The sequence below is a fragment of the Pseudorca crassidens genome, chromosome X (assembly GCF_039906515.1).
Source record: "Pseudorca crassidens isolate mPseCra1 chromosome X, mPseCra1.hap1, whole genome shotgun sequence".
In the NCBI taxonomy this organism is placed as follows: Eukaryota; Metazoa; Chordata; class Mammalia; order Artiodactyla; family Delphinidae; genus Pseudorca; species Pseudorca crassidens.
Genome location: NC_090317.1, coordinates 126,994,198 through 127,008,798, shown reverse-complemented (window position 1 = coordinate 127,008,798; position 14,601 = coordinate 126,994,198). Strand labels below are relative to the sequence as shown.

The window sequence follows — 14,601 nt, the reverse complement described above, 5'->3', positions numbered from 1 at the left end:
CACAGCACTGAAAGTGCTGAATCCTAACCACTAGACCACCAGGGAACTCCCTTGATGTCATTTTAAAAGGAATTGTTTGTTTACATTCCCTTTCTGATATTTCATTGTTAGTGTAAAGAAATGCAACTGATTTCTGTACATTAGTCTTGTATCCTGCTACCTTGCTGAATTCGTTGATCAGTTCTAGTAGTTTTTGTGTGGAGTCTCTAGGGTTTTCTACATATAATATTATGTCATCTGTGTATAATGACAATTTTACCTCTTCCCATCAATTTGAGTACATATTTCTGTGGTATCAGTTGTGATTTCTCCTCTTTCATTTCTTATTTTGTTTATTTGGGTCTCCTCTCTTTTCTTCTTGGTGAGCCGGTCAGCGGTTTGTCAATTTTGTTTACCCTTTCAAAGAACGAGCTCTTGGTTTTACTGACTTTTTTTCTATTGTTGTTTAAATCTCTGTTTTACTTATTTCCTCTGACCTTTATTATCTCCTTCCTTCTGCTGACTTTAGGTTTTGTTTGTTTGAGGTTTTTCTTATTTCCAGAAGAAGGCCTGTATCACTATGAACTTCCCTCTAAGAACTGCTCTTGCTGCATCTCATAGATTTTGTATGGTTGTGTTTTTATTGTCGTTTGCCTCTAGGTATTTTTAAATTTCTTTGGCTTCATCATTGACCCATTGGTTTTTTAGTAGCATGTTGTTTAGATGTAATTGTTTTCTTTCTCATTTCTTTTTCTGTGGTTGATTTCTAGTTTCATGCCATTGTGGTCAGAAAAGATGCCTGAAGTAATTTCTATACTCTTAAATTCGGTGAGGCTTGTTTTGGACCCTAGTATGTCGTCAATCCTAGAGAATATTCCATGTGCACTTGAAATGTGTATTCTGCTTTTTTTTGGATGTAATGTCCTGAAGATAACAATTAAGTGTAACTGTTCTATTGTGTTATTTAGAATCTCTGTTGCCTTATTGATTTTCTGTCTCAAAGATATGTCCATTGATGTGAGTGGGGTGTTAAAGTCTCCTACAATTATTGTATTCCTGTCAATTTCTCCTTTTATGTCTGTTAGTATTTGTTTTATGTATGTGGGTGCTCCTATATTGGGTGCATATATGTTAACGAGTATAATATCCTCTCCTTGTATTGATCCTTTTATCATTATATAGTGTCCTTCTTTATCTTTCTTTATAACCTTTGTTTTGAAGTCTGTTCTGTCTGATATGAGTATTGTGACCCCTGCTTTCTTGTCATTTCCCTTTGCATGAAATATCTTTTTTCCATCTCTTCACTTTATGTGTGTCCCTTGCCCTAAAGTGGGTCTCTTGTAGGCAGCATATTGTAGGCTCTTGTTTTTTTTTTTTTTATTCAATCTGCCACTCTGTGTCTTTTGATTGGAGCCTTTAGTCCCTCGACATTTAAGGTAATTATTGATAGATATCTATTTATTGACATTCTAAACCTTGTTTTCCCATTGATCTTATATTTCTTCTTTGTCCCTTTCTTTTTGTTTTTCCTTTTGTGGCTTGATGATTTTTTTTGTATTATGCTTTTGTTCTCTTCTTTTTGTTTTCTGTGAATCTATTGTATGTTTTTGATTTATGGTTGCCCTATTTTTTAAGTATGTTAACCCCTCTATATCTACTTGCTTTAGACTGGTAGTCATATAGGCTCAAACACATTCTAGAAAAAAATATCTACCTTCTCTTACTCTCCTCCCTGACATTTTATGATTTTTTTTTTACATTTTATGATTTTGATGTCCTCTTTTGCATCTTCATGTTCATCCTTTTGCTATTCATTGTGGTTATCATTGCTTTCACAGAAATTTTTTGATTTTTTAAAAAAAATCTGTGTACTGGCTTATTTAAGTGATTTACTTTCCAATTGTGATCTTCCCTTTCCTCCATATTCTTACTTCTTTTCTATTTAGAGAAGATCTTTTAATATTTCCTTTAGGATAGGTTTAGTACTGCTGTATTCTTTTAGTTTTTGCTTGTGTGAGAAATTCTTTGTCTCTCCTTTCATTCTGAATGGTAATCTTTCTGGGTAGAGTATCCTAGGTTGCAGATTTTTTCCCTTTCGGGACTTTGAATATCTCTTGCCACTCCCTTCTGGCCTGCAACGTTTCTGTAGAGAAATCAGCTGATAGACTTATGGGGGTTCCCTTGTAATTAACTCTTTGTTTTTCTCTTGCTGCCCTTAGAATCCTCTCTTTCACTTTTGACATTTTTATTATAATATGTCTTGGTGTAGGTCTGTTAGGGTTTATCTTGTTCAGAACCCTCTGTGCTTCCTGTATCTGGATATGTGTTTCCTTCTCTAGGTTTGGGAAGTTTTCAGCCATAATTTCTTCAAATACATTTTCAATCCTCTTTTCTCTTTCTTTTCCTTTTGGAACCCCTATTATGCATACATTGGCACACTTTCTATTATCCCATAGGTCTCTTATATTGCTTTCATTTTTTTTTTTCATTTGGGTTTCTGCTGTTGTTCTAATTGGATGATTTCCATTATTTTATCTTCCAGATCACTTATTCATTCTGCTATTCATAGCCTTTATTTTTTATTTTAAAAATATTTATTTATTTGGCTGTGCTGGGTCTCCGTTGTGGCACACAGGATCTGCGTTGCAGCGTGCAGGATCTTCACTGCCATGTGCTGGATCTTTAGTTGCGGCATGCGGAATCTTTAGCTGCAGCATGAGGAATCTTTAGTTGTGGCATGTGGAATCTTTAGCTGCGGCATGTGGGATCTAGTTCCCTGACCAGGGATCGAACCCGGGCCCCCTGCCTTGGGAGCGTGGAGTCTTAACCGCTGGACCACCAGGGAGGTCCCTATTCATAGCCTTTATTTCAGCTTTCTTCTCTTCAAATGAATTCGCTAATTTTTCTTGGCTCCTCCTTATAGCTTCTAGTTCTTTTTACAGTAGTCTGCATTTATGTCAATAGCCTTTCTTCATTCCTTCAGTATTTTCATTATCTCCTTTTTGAACTCGGTGTCTATTAGACTGAAGAGGTTTGTTTCATTGTTTGTTCTTCGAGGGGAATTCTCTTGATCTTTTATTTGGATGTGGTTCCTCTGCTTCTTCATTTTACTTGTATTTCTCTTGCTCTTTGAGTTTAGAAATAATTCTATACTGTGGTCTTGGAGGGCTATCTTTATGTGGGAATGTCCCTGTGTAGCCTGCGTGGATTTGATATTTTTTGGCGCGAGGGCTGTTTTCAGTACGGATTCCTGCCGCCGCTTTCCTCCGTGTGTGCTGGCCATTGACCTCTTGGTAGGAGGTGTGACTGGTGTTACGGATATTGAGTGGGGCGTCCTCTTTGCTCTGTGGTTGTCACTGCCCTGTCAGGGGCAGGGTCTGCTCCCTGGTTGCTGGAGTGGAAGCCCCCAGGTCTGTTTCTGAGCTACAGTTCTGATCTGCGTGTGAGGCAGGTGGGATTGGAGGGCTCCCACTGGGAGAGGAGCCACTGAGTGTTCCTCCGCTGGAGCTGTTCACCTGTGAGCGTGCTCTGTCGTGTCACTGTTCGCCCATCATGCGGGCTCACAAAGCACACTGTGGTTGCCATTGCCCTCGGCTCCACCTCAATGGTGGGTGTGCCGGCAGTTGGCCCTGGTGTCTCTCAGGCACTGTTTGCACCAGGCCACCAGGACAGATCCACTGAAGTCAGGTCCAAGGACTGCAGTTATCATGCACCTGGACCTGCTGTGGGAGCTGTGGAGGCAGCTCAGGCTCTGGCCCAGCCCAGCCCCCATGTGTACGCACCCACAAAGCCCCCAGCTGCTAAGGTCAGACCTGTCCCAGCCACAGGAGCACCTGTTGTCCATTCGGATGCTCCACAGGTGATGAATTTGCAAAGCCGTCAGTGGAGGTATGGATCAGTGGTTCACACAGCCCAGGGGAGATTTCAGCTCCGCTTCCCGAGTTGCACAGCCCCTGGGGCTCAGCTGTAATTTCAGCCCCACCACTGCATGTGGGCAACCCACCAGTGTCTGCTCCTGGGGCTGCCAAGGAGGTGGCCGGGGCATGAGGGCCTGCCCAGGCGGGAGCCTCTCCTGGAGCCTGCAGAGGCAGGGATTGGCACGTGGCGAAAGAGGCTGCTATGGTCGCCCCGCCCCTCCCTTTGCATGCCGCTTAACAATGGTGCTCCGTTTCTATGGCGGCCTGGGCTGCTTCTGAGAACACTCCCCACTGTGGTGCCCCACACTCCAGCCCCTTCAGGCTGTCTCCATGCAGCCAACAGCAGTCCTCTTCCCAGGTCTGTCCTCTAAACCCCAAGTTCCAGCACTCAGCCCCCACCCATACCAGAGGACACGCGTCTCAGGCTGGGGCGTGCAGGATGGTGGCACGGACCTTCTGTGTAGGTCTCTCTGTCCTGCCTGCTGCCAGCCCGTTGTTGTGCTCTCCTCTAAGCCCCAGAAGCTCCTTTTCTGTCCCAGCTGATCTCCGCACTGGTGAGGGGCTTCCCAGGGTGCGGGAACCTTTTCTCTCCTTTAGCTCCCTCCCGGGGGTGCAGATTCCATCCCACTTGCTCTTTTTTTTTTTTTTTTTTTCTTTCTCACACCCAGGTATGTGGAGATCTTTCTTGTCCTTTCAGGTGTTTGAAGTCTTCTGCTTTTGTTCAGTAGGTGTTCTGTGAGAATTGTTCCATTTGTAGATATATTCTTGAGGTATTTGTGGAAAGAGGTGAGTCCCACTTCCTACTATGCCGTCTTGATTTCTCTGCTGACCATATGGTTTTTATTCTTCAATTTGTTAATGTGGTGTATCACATTGATTGATTTATGGATATGGAAAATTCTTGCCTCCCTGGGATAAATCCCATTTGATCATGGTGTATGATCCCTTTAATGTCTTGAATTTGGTTTGCTAATATTTTGTTGAGGATTTTTACGTCTATGTTTATCAGTGATATTGGCCTGTAATTACCTTTTTTGTGATACCTTTGTCTGGTTTTGGTATCAGTGTGATGCTGGCCTCATAGAATGAGTTCAGAAGTGTTCCTTTCTCTTTACTTTTTTGGAATAGTCTGAGAAGGATAGGTGTTAACCCTTCTCTAAATGTTTGCTGGAACTCACCTGTGAAGCCATCTGGTCCTGCACTTTTGTTTGTTGGGAGTTTTAAAATTACTGATTCAGTTTCATTCACGTTAGTTGGTCTGTTCATATTTTCTATTTCTTCTTGGTTCAGTCTTGGGAGGTTGTACCTTTCTAAGAATTTGTCCATTTCTTCAAGGTCGTCCATTTTATTGGCGTATAGTTGTTCGTAGTAGTCTCTTAAGGTCCTTTGTATTTCAGTGGGGTCAGTTGTGACTTGTCCTTTTTCATTTCTGATGTGATAGATGTGGTCCATCACCCTTTTTTTCTTGATGACTCTGGCTAAAGGTTTATCAATTTTGTTTATCTTTTCAAAGAACCAGCTTTTAGTTTTATTGATCTTTTCTCTTGTTTTTTTAGTCTCTATTCCATTTATTTCTGCTCTGATCTTTATGATTTCTTTCCTTCTAGTAACTTTGGGTTTTGTTCGTTCTTCTTTCTCTAGTTCCTTTAGATGTAAGGTTAGATTGTTTATTTGAGATTTTCCTTGTTTCCTGAGGTAGGCTTGTGTCACTATAAACGTCCTTCTTAGAAGTGCTATTGCTGAGTTCCATAGGTTTTGGATCATCATGCTTTCATTTTCATTTGTCTCTAGGTATTTTTAAATGCCTTCTTTGATTTCTTCAGTGATACATTTGTTGTTCAGTAGCATATTGTTTAGCTTCGATGTGTTTGTGGTGTTTTGCATTTTTTTCTTATAGTTGATTTCTAGCCTCATAGCACTGTTGGTCAGAAAAGATGGTTGATACGATTTCAGTTTTCTTAAATTTACCGAGGCTTGTTTTGTGGCCTTGCATGTGATCTATCCTGGAGCATGTTCCTTGTGCACTTGAAAAAATGTGTATTCTGCTCCTTTTGGATGAATGGAGAAGTGGCCTTCTTTAGGACACGTCCTGTGCTTCCCAGTAGTGCACTCCCCTCTCATCACCCAAGCTATATGCTTTAGGGGTTTCCCCTGTGAGGGCTGATGAGTCCTTCTGTTGTGGTGGGCTATGTGGGTGACCTGGTAGGCTTGGGTAGCTCCTAATCCAGTTGGTTGCCAGACCCTGCCTCGTGTGGAGGCTGCCGGGTCATGAGGAAGCTGACTGTAGAAACCCAGGGGATTCCAGGGCTAGTGCTGGCTCACTGGTGGGTAAAGCCAGCTCCTGGAGTTATTGCTGGACTACTTGCAGGCAGAGCTGTGTCCTGGAGTTTGGCTGCAGGGCCCAGGTGATCCCAGAGCTGGTGTCAGATCACTGGTGGCGAGGGGGCGGTTGCTGAGACAGTTGTGTACAGGGTCCAGGGTGTCCTGAAGCTTACGTTGGCCTGCTGGTAGGCAGGGACAGGTCTTAGCTGGTCCCTGGGCAGGGTCTGGCCTACGGTGGGCAGGCTGGGTCTGTAGGCTGCAGCATTATAGTCTTGCTGCGTCTGGTATGTGCACCCTGGCGGGTGAGGCTGGTCTGGAGGCTAATGCAAGCTTCCTAGAGGGCAGAGCTGCTGCCTGCCTGTTGGTGGGTGGAGCTGGGTCCTGGCCCTCTGGTGGGCAGGGCTGTGGTTTTGTTTTTTTTTTTTTACATCTTTATTGGAGTTAATTGCTTTACAATGGTGTGTTAGTTTCTGCTTTATAACAAAGTGAATCAGTTATACGTATACACATGTTCCCATATCTCTTCCCCCTTGCGTCTCCCTCCCTCCCACCCTCCCTATCCCACCCCTCGAGGTGGTCACAAAGCACCGAGCTGATCTCCCTGTGCTATGCGGCTGCTTCCCACTAGCTATGTACCTTACGTTTGGTAGTGTATGTATGTCTATGCCACTCTCTCGGTTTGTCACAGCTTACCCTTCCCCCTCCCCATATCCTCAAGTCCGTTCTCTAGTAGGTCTGTGTCTTTATTCCTGTCTTACCCCTAGGTTCTTCATGACATTTTTATTTCTTAACTTCCATATATATGTGTTAGCATACGGTATTTGTCTTTCTCTTTCTGACTTACTTCACTCCGTATGACAGACTCTAGGTCTATCCACCTCATTACAGATAGCTCAATCTCATTTCTTTTTCTGGCTGAGTAATATTCCATTGTATATATGTGCCACATCTTCTTTATCCATTCATCCAATGATGGGCAATTAGGTTGTTTCCATCTCCGGGCTATTGTAAATAGAGCTGCAATGAACATTTTGGTAAATGACTCTTCTTGAATTATGGTTTTCTCAGGGTATATGCCCAGTAGTGGGATTGCTGGGTCCTGTGTTTAAGGGCTATGTCTAGAGGCGGCTGTGGGCTCAGAAAGTCTTTAGGCAGCCTGTCTCCTGATGAGTGGGGCTGTGTCCCTACTCAGTTAGTTGCTTGGCCTGAGGTGTCATAGCGCTGGTGCCTACCAGCTGTTGGGTGGTGCCAGGTCTTGGCACTAATGAGCTAGAGGGAGGATCCCACCATGGTGCCCTCGTGCACCAGTGTCCACGTGGTAGAACCTCCCCAGAACGGCTGATACCAGGGTCTCTGCCCCCAGGGTTATCTACAGGCACCCCCCACCCCTGCGTCTCCAGGAAACTCTCTAAGACTAGCAGGTGGGTCTGGCCCGGGCTCTTATCAAAATAGTGCTTTTGCCCTGGGTCCCCGTGCATTTGAGATTTTGTGTTCCCCCTTTAAGAGTGAAGTCTCTATTTCCTCCAGTCGTTTGGGACTCCTGAAATTAAGCCCTGCTGGCCTTCAGAGGCAAATGCTCCGGGGCCTCATCTTCCTGATGCAGGACCCCCAGGCTGGGGAGCCTGCCATGGGGCTCAGAACTCTCACTCCTGGGGACTTCCCTGGTGGTGCAATGGTTAAGAATCTGCCTGCCAATGCAGGGGACACGGGTTCGAGCCCTGGTCTGGGAAGATCCCACATGCCGTGGAGCAACTAAGCCCATGCGCCACAACTACTGAGCCTGTGCTCTAGAACCCGTGCTCCACAACAAGAGAAGCCATCGCAGCGAGAAGCCCGCACACCGCAATGAAGAGTAGCCCCCGCTCGCCGCAACTAGAGAAAGCCCGTGCACAGCAACGAAGACCCAACACAGCCAATAAATAAACAAACAAACAAACTCTCCTGTGCGAGAACCTCTGCACTATAATTATTCTCCAGTTTGTGGGTCACCCACCTGGGTGTATGGGACTTGATTATATCGTGAGTCTGCCCCTCCTAGCCATCTTGTTGTGGTTCCTTCTTTTTGTAAAAGTTCTTTTCTGGTAGTTTCCAGTCTGTTTTGTTGATGGTTGTTCTGCAAATCGTTCTGATTTTGGTGTGCCCATGAGAGGAGGTGAGCTCTGGATCTTTCTACTCCGCCATCTTGGCCAATTTCTGTATTTGCATTTTTTGAGGGCTCCAGTTCCAGGAAGAAGGGGGAGATGTTTATTCTTCTGACATTCCTGCCTCCCTCTCTGCCAATGTAACTGACAGCGCACTGGGCGGGCCCGGGGGTGTCGAGCCAGTGAGCTGGACAATGCCTGCATATCAACAGACTCCTCACAAGTGACCCAGCGGCCTGGGAGCGGAGGAAGGAATAGAAAATTGGTAGGAAGGTGATGTGAGAAGGTTCCGTGGACAGAAGGGATGTCATCATGATATAGGATGGATGTCACCATTGAAGTGTTCGTTAGGTCACTGGTCCTCAAAGAGGAGTGACTGTGCCCCCATCCCCCACCCCGCAGGGCACATCTGGCAGCTGTCTGGAGACATAGTTGGTTGGCACACCTGGGTCGGGGGTGGTCAGAGGCCAGGGATGTTGCTATACATCCTACAGGGCACGGGAGAGCCCCGTAACAAGGAACTTTGCAACCCCAGATGTCCATGGTGCCAAGGCAGAGAACTCCTGCTTTAGAGACGGGACAGCTAGAGAAAGGACTGAACGGAGTCGAAACTGGGCATCAGAAGACTTTGTCCACAGGGACTTCCCTGGCGGTCCAGGGGTTAAGACTTCAAGCTTCCACTGCAGGGCACATGGGTTCAATCCCTAGTTGGGGAACTAAGATCCCACATGGTGCTCGGCCCCCCAAAAAAGAAGAAGACGACGACTTTGTCCACGGAACAAGTGAGATGAGGAAGAGAGAGTATATCCGGAAATATACTCAAAAGATACCTGCTTTCCCATCCTGTGTGTCCATGAGGGTGGAAGATTGTACTTGGCAATCTCATTAGACCCTCAGTACATAAGCACACAGAGTTAGTAATATCCTGCGTAAATTGAAAATGAAAACTTGACACCCGGACTGTAATTAGCGAGAATGAACAACTTCCTCATTTTTACCCAATTCACCAGGGCATTGTAACACTCAGTCATCTCATTTCCTTCCAGAGCTGTAAAGGTGTCGTGATTTCAGTCTCCCTGCAGTGGAATTTTTCTGCAGCACGGAGCCTGGTCTTTGCACTTTGGGGATGTTTTTGACGGCTGGGTCTGACAGCATGAAGGGAAATTGTTCACATTTGTGTCTCGGATGCTGTCTTGAGCGGTGTTGATTTTCCTCCAGTCAGAGCTGTTCCCAAGGACTTCCTGGTTTTAAGCGCAAAAGCCTCAGGAAGGGTGAGCTGCCTTTAAAGGTCAGCTGCCCCAGCATGTACGGTCACTCTGAAATCGTGCAGACGGCAGCCCAGAGCAGTGCTTCTGTGCTGATCCAGGAGTATCTCTGGCCTGGTTCCCTGCAGGGAGTGGGAGGCCTGTGGCATTTCTCTGGGCTGTCCTCCATGCCCGGGATGTCTCCCCGTAGCCATCTGTGAGAACGATTGGACTCTCATCTGTTGCTCAATAGATGTTTGCGTTGTTCAAGCACCTCCACCAAGAAAAGATGGACTGACTTGGAAATTTTAGAAATACATGTATTTCGGAGCCTAGAAATGAAGTCCAGGAGGGAGCAGCTGGCCTTACGTTTTTGGCACCGAGTCCAGCAGCATTGCTTAATGAGAGCTGCCCGTCTAGCAGGATCAAGGGCCCGGGCTGTGCAGGCTGGTTGGCCCCGTGAACTCTGGGGTTGAGGGTTCACGCCCTGGCGCTTCTGCTTCCAGTCAATCATTTGAAAGTTGCAAACGTCCTCCTACCAGCAACCTTCTCCATTTCAGGATGTCCTGAGTGCCAGGTCCGGAATGCGGGGAGAGAGCAAGCGGCAACCGGTAACAGGTGCTGCGATTGGGACGCCCCGCCCTCCTTTCTCTGTGTGTACCAAGCCCCCAGGGGCTGAAGGGCAGAGGCCTTGAGCCGGCTCACTGGTCCATGATGAGGGCTAGACATTTATCCTTGTTTGCGTCTCTTGCTGCTTCTGAACCTGGCCTCGTCCAGAGGGATTTGCCCCAAGGCCTGACATAGGGATTTAAACCAGGAACAGTCATCTCTGTCCTCATCTACAGGAACTTATCTATTGGAGTAACAGACTCCAAAATGCAGTAGGCCCAAGCAAAATGCATAACCGACTCCCTTTGGACAGGTTTGCCCCAAATTTGCCAATTCCAGATCCTGTATTCCTCAACTAACCCTGTCTTGACTCCCACTTTCATTCTTCTGGGGGTAGGGTGGTGAACTGTTGGCTCCTAGGAAATGTTCCTTGCTTGGAAGTCTCCTTGGTCTGCTGTTAATACAGGTACCCCAGCTTTCTTTGGGTGAGTGTTCGTGTGCTGTATCTTTGACCATCTGTACTGGAGGAACTGTTGAGGCTGTGTCGCCTGCTCGCGCACCTTGTCTAGGTGATGCCCTAGAGCTCATCTTATTTGCACGTGGATTGTCTTAGAGTGTGGAATGAGCTGAGCCATTAAGAATTATATAAGCACAACTTCAGACTTCGAATTCAGGGGTGGGAGCCAGGGGGGAGATGATAAAAGACACTGACGGGCAGATCTACTCGTCCAGTTTGGAGGGTTTCTTTTCTGTTGGGTGACCTGAAGCCACTATGAAGACAGGATGGAATTTGCTAGCAGGTAGATTTTCTAGCTTTTATTTTGATATTATCTTTCATCCTGTAGGTATATGTGGTTTCTGCCAATATGAAGCACTTATTCATTGATTTATTTTTAACACAAGTCTTTTAAAGAGAAGAGTTGAAGTCACGCGGGGCGGGGGGGGTTAAGAGAAAGTTGCAAGCAGAACGCATTCATGAGACGTTGGAATTCTACGCTAAATACTTCTGCACGTACTGTGTGGCACTCGTTGAGCCAAGTCGATCCTGGTCTCAGACTTCAGTAATGTTACAGTCTAGTGGTGGCAGAGAAACAGAAGTAGTAAACAGAATTTACAGAAAGAAATGCTGAGCTGTAATTATGAACAGAGGCACAGAGTGCTTTGTGAAGCAGTTCTAGGGGAACTAGGTTGAGGCAGATGAGGAGAACACTTCACGGGAAATGCTGGTCGAGAAATAATCAAAAATGTTAGCAGTAGGTAAGGAGGTTAGGGAAGGGTGGTCCCAGGAGAGGGACAGAGCAGAGCATTGCTACAGCAGCCAGTGTAGCCGGAGTGCAGGGAATACGGCAAGAATGGTCCAAGATGATGCTCGGGGAATATTCAGGGAGAAGGCCGTGGAGGGTCTCGCAGGCACTGTGGAGGAGTTTCATGGAAAGTATCAAGACACGGAACACTCTGAAAAAGTTTAAGTCAGTGTGTGTGGGTCAGAAGCGGGGATAAGAATGGTGGAAGCAGCACGTCGGGGTATGTGTGATGTGATCCCACTTAGACATTACCTTGGCTGCCCTGGGGGATGAGTTGAAAGACAAGATGCAGTATGGGTTACAGGTAGACCGGTTAGCGGGTTATGTCAGTGAGATGTGAAAGCTTGGAGGTTCTGTGCAGGCGTAGGGAGGAGGTCAGTTAGAGCTCTTTAAGAGAGAAAATCAACAGGACTTGGTGACAGACTGGACACGGAGGGTGAGGCAGACATCAAACATGAACGTTTCATTCTTGGTTTGTGAAACTGGCTGGAGACGGCAAGGTTGGGGGGAAGAGACTCCGAGTGCCTTTTTGGACACATTGCATCTCAGGCACCCCTTAGGCGTCCGGAAGCGATGACCAAGTAACCGGGTCAATATATGGGGCTGAGCTCAGCAGGGAAATGAGAGCTGGAGATAGAGATTTGGGAGGCATCTGCCCAGAGTGGCGAAGGAGGAGACGGTGTGGATGGCGTTGTCTAGGGAGGGATTAAAAAAGAACCGAAGTGGGTTAACATCTCAAAAGCTGCTGTGTGCCGAGATGAGGCCAGACATTCATGGGAATATGTGTGGATGCAGATGACATTGCTGACATCACTGAACACTGTTTGGTAGATGGAAGACACTGAATGCCTGATGCGAGTGAGTGGGGAGGTATGATGAGAAGCGAGGAAACGGAAGCAGAACATCTGAACTGCCCTTTGCGAAGCTTGACGGAAAAGAGGCGGGAGAGAGGGCGCCGAAGCTGAAGGGAGAATAGACTGGGGAAGGGGTGAGATAAGCTTTATTACCTGAAATATTTTACTAAACAACCTTTAATGACCATCATCAAAAGTTGAGCTTTGGGGGTTTCCCTGGTGGCGCAGTGGTTGAGAGTCCGCCTGCCGATGCAGGGGACGCGGGTTCGTGCCCCGGTCCGGGAAGATCCCGCATGCCGCGGAGCGGCTGTGCCCGTGAGCCACGGCCGCTGAGCCTGCGCGTCCGGAGCCTGCGCTCTGCAACGGGAGAGGCCGCAACAGTGAGAGGCCCGTGTACCGCAAAAAAAAAAAAAAAAAAAAAAAAAAAATTGAGCTTTGAGGATAAATAGACCATGCTAAAGAACCAATGTTCATGAAATCATTTTTCTGTCTCTCCTTAATTGGTAATTGGTTTTTGGCCATGACACATTTGCTTGTTAATTGCCATGCTTCCTATTTAGTCGTGCCTTTATAATTCTCTTAGAGAACATGGCTGAAAAAGATTCAGAGGGAGACCTGAATTCCTTTCCATAAATCACCCATATTAAGACAGGACAACGACAAGAGAGGTTCTTCCATAAGCCCTTGACCCCATTTTTATTTTACATTCTTGAAAGTACATCCCACAGGGAAAGGGATCTTGCAAGTTCCACATGTCTCTTTTTATGCTCCTATTATAATCACAAGCAGCTCTCTTCTTCAACCTATTTTGCTTCTCTAATTTACAAAATAATAATTTGTAAAAGAGGGGAATGGGGGCTACTCTCTGGAGTGTGTGGCATGCCCTTCAGGTTGACTTTGAAAAGTGATTAATTACAGCAGCGTCTGTTTCAAAAGTTCAAACTAAATGTACTTCTCAACTCTTACTAAAGGGAATATATTTTACACCTGTGACTTGTGAAAAGGGCTGATCTAAGTCAAAATTATGAAGGAGGTAAAGCGAATCATTAGAACAGGCACACCCTACTCTGTTGAACGAAAGAATCTTTTAATAGCCCTGTAGCCCTGTCTTAAGCACTCGGTAACGGATTCTCCATGAGTTCTGTGATTGCAGAATTGATGTAATTCAGTATTGGAAAGGACTTGTGAGCTCAGAGGCCCAGAGCCATGAGGGGACGTGGCTGAGTCCCCAGCGAGTGAGGGATAGTTAGACAATGCACTGGAGGTTTCAGGCCGCTGGTCCAGTACTATATCTGCTGTGGCCAATCACAGCGTGGGACAAATGTGCCCCGTGCTTGTTTATGTAAATAAAGTTTTATTGGAACAGAGCCACACCCATTCGTTTACACATCCTCTCTGGCTGCTTTCACTCTCCAGCTGCAGAGCTGAGTAGTTGTCAGTATGGCCTGCAAACCCTAGAACAGTCCCTCTCTGACCTTGACAGAAAAGGGGCCGAGACCTGTGCTGCTAGGTAGCATTGGCTGCCAATCCTGGCCGCACTTGAGAATCACTTCAAACAAAAGCGCGGGGTGCTGGGCCACACTCTGGACCTTCTCATCCCATCTTTCAGGACGGGATCCAGAAATTGGCATTTGTTTAAAAAAAAAAAGAAAAAAGATTTTCCTGCTCAGCCAGGTTAAGAGTCACTGCGTTACATCGTGCTGCCTGTAAAGCACATGACCTTGAAAAGACACTTCGGGCTGTAAGTGCGTGTCTATATGGGATACGAGCCTGGAGAACGCCCTCTAGAGCAGCATTTCACACACTGTCCGCTAGTATCAGAATCCCCCGGAGGGCTGGTTGGAACTCTGATCGCTGGGTCCCAGCCCCGCAGATTCTGCCCAGTAGGTCTGGGGTTACACGTGCCAGAGAGCTGGCACGTGTAACAAGCGTGCAGGTGCCACTCACGCCGCAGACCCATGACCGCAGTCTGCAGAGCGCTGACTTAGGTCAGAAAGGCTCGCATCTCTAATGAAAGTCAAGTCCTATTAGCCTGGGGAGGGGGCTGGCGATAGATTTATGGACCAACTGCTGGGATGGTCCCAGACCATGCTGTAAAGACCACCACCCGTCTGCTCAAATCGTGCTCGTCTTCCTCTCCACCCCATCCGGAAGCCCGGAACCAAGCCATTCTTCTTCCAGTCTCCGCTCCTGTACAGGTTTTCTCTTACTGCGTCTTTACATTCTCCGGG

The 14,601-nt window shown here is 46.6% G+C and overlaps 1 long non-coding RNA gene across 3 annotated transcripts in view; it reads left to right on the top strand.

Moving 5' to 3' along the window:
* The window catches only part of LOC137217345 (uncharacterized), a 240,702-nt gene that overhangs the window by 113,351 nt on the left and 112,750 nt on the right, over positions 1-14,601 (top strand). The gene's annotated exons all lie outside the window — the stretch shown is intronic.